Here is a 6,011-nt window from a genome sequence, read left to right on the forward strand (position 1 = left end):
CTCCTCCATCGTGGGTAGCGCCACCGCTGGAGGGAGGTCGTCGTCGGAAGATGTTGCCGAAGATGGTGCAGGGACGGTCTTCCTCCTGAGCTGTTTTGACATGCCGTTTCACTTCTGACACCAATGTAATAAAGGACTCTCTCTCAGATGTCGATCTCCGTTGTCCTTTATTGGGTCCGTAGAATCTCGATACCACGGCGTCTCGCTCAGGCCCGCGTCCCTCTCGACGACCTCTCCACAGCCCTCGGCTGCTCCGATATGCAGTCTCCCTGCTGGTCTGAGATGCATTCTCCCTGCTGCTCTGTCTTGCAGCCACACCGCTGCTCCGCTCTCTAGTGTCACTGCTGCCCTGTATATAGCTAGCCTCCCACAGCCGCTAGCTCTCTGCGTCTGACACCAATGGCTGACGGTGTCGACGTCTCCCACCGCGTGGCGACCGCGCCACTCTCTCTGTCCTGCCCAGCGTGGGCTCCTCGTGTTTCACTCCATCGCAACTCTCCCTTCCCCTTCCGGTTCTCTCCCTAAATCCTCTCCCCCACGTGACCCTAAATCCACCCACTCCCCACGTGACCCAGACTCCGCCCCCCCTCAATCCTTGCTCGCATTACAATTACAACAGCATTGCCAATATTATAGGAATATAAACAAACTTACAGACAATGCTTCTTAAGCTCCCACAATGGACAAGTGCGGCTGTGGTCTCACTGAGATGCGATGCGTGCCGCCATCTTGAATTATGAGTAAGATGGCCCATGCCCGCGTGGTTCACTGAAATCTAACAACGTGACTTCCTGGTCACGTGACCAAAATTAGCATAAAAAAACAGGAACTTCCTGTGAACGTACGCTCCACATCTGCCGTGAGGCAAGACACTAATTATTCTTATTGAAATGGCGCGTGAGGTGAGTGAATGGGTCAGAAGTGAGTGAGAGAAATGGGTAGGTGTGCAGTAGGGTGAATGGATGAGGGATTGCAATAGCAGGTGAGTGGATAAATGAGCGATTTGGTGAGTTAACGGGTGAGCAGTTAAGATGGCGATTGGGTGGGCGATTGGGTGGGTGAGAGAATGAGTGGGTGAGTGAGTGGGTGAACGGGTGAGTGAGTGGGTGAGCTAGCGACTGTGCCAAGCATCGGTCTCTGCAGGATGTGGAGTAGACGGAGTGTGTGTGGGGAGGAGGCGAGTCTGTGTGGTTGAGTATTATGTTTGGGTGTATGTGGTGGTTGCTTCGGAACATTTTTCATGGATCATTTAAAGTCACCCTCGCCGCCCTGCGTCTCCCCCTACACCCGTCCTCATTCACCTCTCCACCTCGCCACACATTCCTCACACCTCATCCAGACCCTAAACTCTTGTTTATTTTACCAGCTAAAGCCCACTGAGTTATTCAGCTGTTTTTCAGAAGCTACAAATGATAGCCCAACAAAGTGGCTTATCACGTGGAAATATATTGCAGCCAAATACTCTAAGTGCACTTTGATTCTAAATGTGGATGGAAAAAACAGAAAAAAAATCCACGTGACCAGTGGAAGAACACGCAAACTCCAAATATACAGTAGGCATCAAGGTCGGGATCGAACACACGACCTCCTCCATACCACTATGAGATCTCTTTTACCAGTGGCAAAATATAGTAGTAGGTTTTTACCCTTTTAAACTGGTACAAAACTGACACCTTTATTCAAGGCATCACGTTTGCAATAACCACAACACAAGTAGTAAAAAAAGCAAACAAAAAGAAGAAACTCTGATAATGATAATAATATGCACTGTCCTTGAAGTTGATTGGTCCACACCCGAGACTGCTTTCTTTAGAGCCTCGTCCCCATTGGTGTTGGACCAGATGACACCAGAAGGCGTACAACTCAAACACAGTGCAATATCAGAGTCTTGAGAGCTCGGGGTAAGCATTTACACTATGAGATCTTTTTTACCAGTGGCAAAATATAGTAGTAGGTTTTTACCCTTTTAAACTGGTACAAAACTGACACCTTTATTCAAGGCATCATGTTTGCAATAACCACAACACAAGTAGTCAAAAAAGCAAACAAAAAGAAGCAACTCTGATAATGATAATAATATGCACTGTTCTTGAAGTTGATTGGTCCACACCCGAGACGGCTTTCTTTAGAGCCTAGTCCCCATTGGTGTTGGACCAGATGACACCAGAAGGCGTACAACTCAAACACAGTGCAATACCAGTGGCAAAATATAGTAGTAGGTTTTTACCCTCTGGTCCAACTTCAAAGACAGTGCATATTATTATCATTATCAGAGTTGCTTCTTTTTGTTTGCTTTTTTTACTACTTGTGTTGTGGTTATTGCAAACATGATGCCTTGAATAAAGGTGTCAGTTTTGTACCAGTTTAAAAGGGTAAAAACCTACTACTATATTTTGCCACTGGTAAAAGAGATCTTATAGTGTAAATGCTTACCCCGAGCTCTCAAGACTCTGATACTGCACTGTGTTTGAGTTGTACGCCTTCTGGTGTCATCTGGTCCAACACCAATGGGGACTAGGCTCTAAAGAAAGCCGTCTCGGTTGTGGACCAATCAACTTCAAGGACAGTGCATATTATTATCATTATCAGAGTTGCTTCTTTTTGTTTGCTTGTTTGACTACTTGTGTTGTGGTTATTGCAAACATGATGCCTTGAATAAAGGTGTCAGTTTTGTACCAGTTTAAAAGGGGTAAAACCCTACTACAAATTTTGCCACTGGTAAAAGAGATCTCATAGTGTAAATGCTTACCCCGAGCTCTCAAGACTCTGATATTGCACTGTGTTTGAGTTGTACGCCTTCTGGTGTCATCTGGTCCAACACCAATGGGGACTAGGCTCTAAAGAAAGCCGTCTCGGGTGTGGACCAATCAACTTCAAGGACAGTGCATATCATTATAAGAGTTGCTTCTTTTTGTTTGCTTTTTTTGACTACTTGTGTTGTGGTTATTGCAAACATGATGCCTTGAATAAAGGTGTCAGTTTTGTACCAGTTTAAAAGGGTAAAAACCTACTACTATATCCTCCATACCAGGCGAGGTAGTCAACATCCCGCCACCAATATATGCCTTTTTGGTGTTTGTACATATTCATACCTGCTCTATTAATGCCGGACAGGGTACAGCCGATTCGTTTGGTTCTAATATCTTTGTGTGGAAAATAACGGCGAGTCGCGTTGTAAATGATGGCTCTGCCAAACGTCACTCTCACTGGCCGCGTGAAGAGCTCAGAGCCACTCGGGATTTGTCCCTTGGGTGACACCACTTCTTTGACCTCGCCCATGGGCTATGTGTGTGTGTACACTAATGTGTGTGTACAATAATGTGTGTATACTAATGTGTGTGTGTACAATAATGTGTGTGTGTATACACTAATGTGTGTGTGTACAATAATGTGTGTGTGTGTACACTAATGTGTGTGTACAATAATTTGTGTACACTAATGTGTGTGTACAATATGTGTGTGTGTGTGAATACACTAATGTGTGTGTGTGTACAATAATGTGTGTGTGTACACTAATGTGTGTGTGTACACTAATGTGTGTACACTGTGTGTGTACACTAATGTGTGTGTGTACACTAATGTGTGTGTGTACAATAATGTGTGTGTACACTAATGTGTGTGTGTATACACTAATGTGTGTACACTGTGTGTGTACACTAATGTGTGTGTGTACAATAATGTGTGTGTGTGTGTACACTAATGTGTGTGTGTACACTAATGTGTGTACACTGTGTGTGTACACTGTGTGTGTGTACTGTGTGTTGTACACTAATGTGTGTGTATATACTGTGTGTGTGTACACTAATGTGTGTGTGTACACCAATATGTGTGTACACTAATGTGTGTGCGTGTGTACACTGTGTGTGTGTACACGAATGTGTGTGTGTGTACACTAATGTGTGTATACACTAATGTGTGTGTGTACACTAATGTGTGTGTGTACCCTAATGTGTGTGTACACTGTGTGTGTGTGTACACTAATGTGTGTGTACACTAATGTGTGTGTGTACACTAGTGTGTGTGTGTACACTGTGTGTGTACACTGTGTGTACACTAATGTGTGTGTGTACACTGTGTGTACACTAATGTGTGTGTGTACACTGTGTGTGTACACTAATGTGTGTGGGTGTACACTAATGTGTGTGTGTGTACACTGTGCTGTCTCTAGGCATTACGGAACCCTACCGTTTGGCTGTGTACACTGGGCCCCAGACCTCGGTGGTTGTGGTTGGATGTTAGCCCAGACTCCCACATTGAGTCCTCTGTGCTGGGACACGCGGGGAGGGGCCGGGGAAGCAGTGAGCGGAACCACGAGGGTCCAGGCACCCAGGGTCGAATTGAGCCGCTCTAAACTTATCGTCATCAGCATTAGTAGCACCACCACCATCAGTATCATCGTCAGTAGCAGCAGCAGTGGCAACAGCACATTAGCATGAGCAATAGATACAGCAGTTAAACCAGTGCCATCAGCCGAATCGGTGCCATCAGTGAAACCAGTATTGTCTTCAGCTTCATCAGTCATCAGCAAAACCAGTGCCATCAGACACATCAGTATCATCAGCTAAATTGATGTCATTAGCTAAATCAGTTCAATGAGTTTCCATGAGTTGACCAGTGCTATCAGCTGAATTATTGTCATCCAATACATGTCATCAGCTAAATCCAGTGTTTTCAGCTAAATCAGTGCCATCAGTTGAGCCAGTATCTTCAGCGAAATCAGTGTCATCAGCTAAATCAGTGTCATCAGCGAAATCAGTGTCATTAGCTAAGTCAGTTCCATTAGTTGACCAGTGTAATCAGCTGAATTATTTTCATAGGCTAAATGAGTATCATAAGCTAAATCCGTATGATCAGCTAAACCAGTGTGATCAGTTCAAACAGGGTCTTCCGCTATCTTAGTGTCATCAGGAAAACGAGTGTTATCAGCTAAACTAATGTGATCTCATTAAACCAGTGTCTTCAGCTATCTTAGTGTCATCAGGAAAATCGATGTGATAAGCTAAATCATTGTAATCAGTCCCCATTAATTGGCCAGTGTAATCAGCTGAATCATTGTTATCAGCTAAATCAGTGTAACCATCATCACCAGCACCACCATCAGTTCCATCAGTTCGCCTCCCAGGCAGAGTGATGGCGGGTGCCAGGCAGGAGCAGGAGGAGGGTGGCCACGGTCATGGTGTCTCTGGGGTGCGTGCGGGCGCGACGCCGCACTGGGTGGTACGCGTGCGCGTGTGCGCGTGCGTGCTCGTGCTGCTGTGCATCGGGGTATTTGCGTACCTGTTCGTGCGGCCCGTAGACCCCGGTGGTGCCGGGGGCCCAACCACAGCGTGAGAGCCGGCGGGCGCGCTACAACTTCATCGCGGACGTGGTGCAACGCGCCGCGCCCGCCGTGGTGCACATCGAGATCTTCAAGAGGTGCGTGCGAGTGTGTGTGTGTTCCAGTGTGTGTGTGTTCCAGTGTGTGTGTGTTCCAGTGTGTGTGTGTTCCAGTGTGTGTGTGTTCCAGTGTGTGTGTGTTCCAGCCACAGGACTGGAAGGATGCCCTGGTGGTCCCCCTCTTTAAGAAGGGGGACCGCACAGACTGTAACAACTACAGGGGCATCTCACTCCTCAGTGTGCCGGGAAAGGTCCTGGCAAGGATTATTCAACATCGCCTTGCTAGGCACGCTGAGGAGGGGCTTGCGGAACCCCAATGCGGTTTCAGGAAAGGGCGGTTCCTGCACAGATGCCATGTTTTCTGTCCGTCTGCTACAGCAGAGGTGTAGGGAATTCCAACAAGACCTACATCTCTGCTTTATTGACCTGGTCAAGGCCTATGATACCATCAATAGGCCTGGGCTCCTGGCTTGTTCTTCGTGCTTTCGGAGTCCCTGACCCTCTGCTCACGATCATTAAGGACCTTCATGATGGTGAGCGGGCCTGGGTAAAACTACGTGGCCGGGAGTCGGAGCCTTTCCCTGTACACCTTGGGGTGCGACAGAGATGTCCTCTGGCTCCCACATTATTTAACA

Source organism: Lampetra fluviatilis, chromosome 27, assembly GCF_964198595.1.
Source record: "Lampetra fluviatilis chromosome 27, kcLamFluv1.1, whole genome shotgun sequence".
NCBI lineage: Eukaryota > Metazoa > Chordata > Hyperoartia > Petromyzontiformes > Petromyzontidae > Lampetra > Lampetra fluviatilis.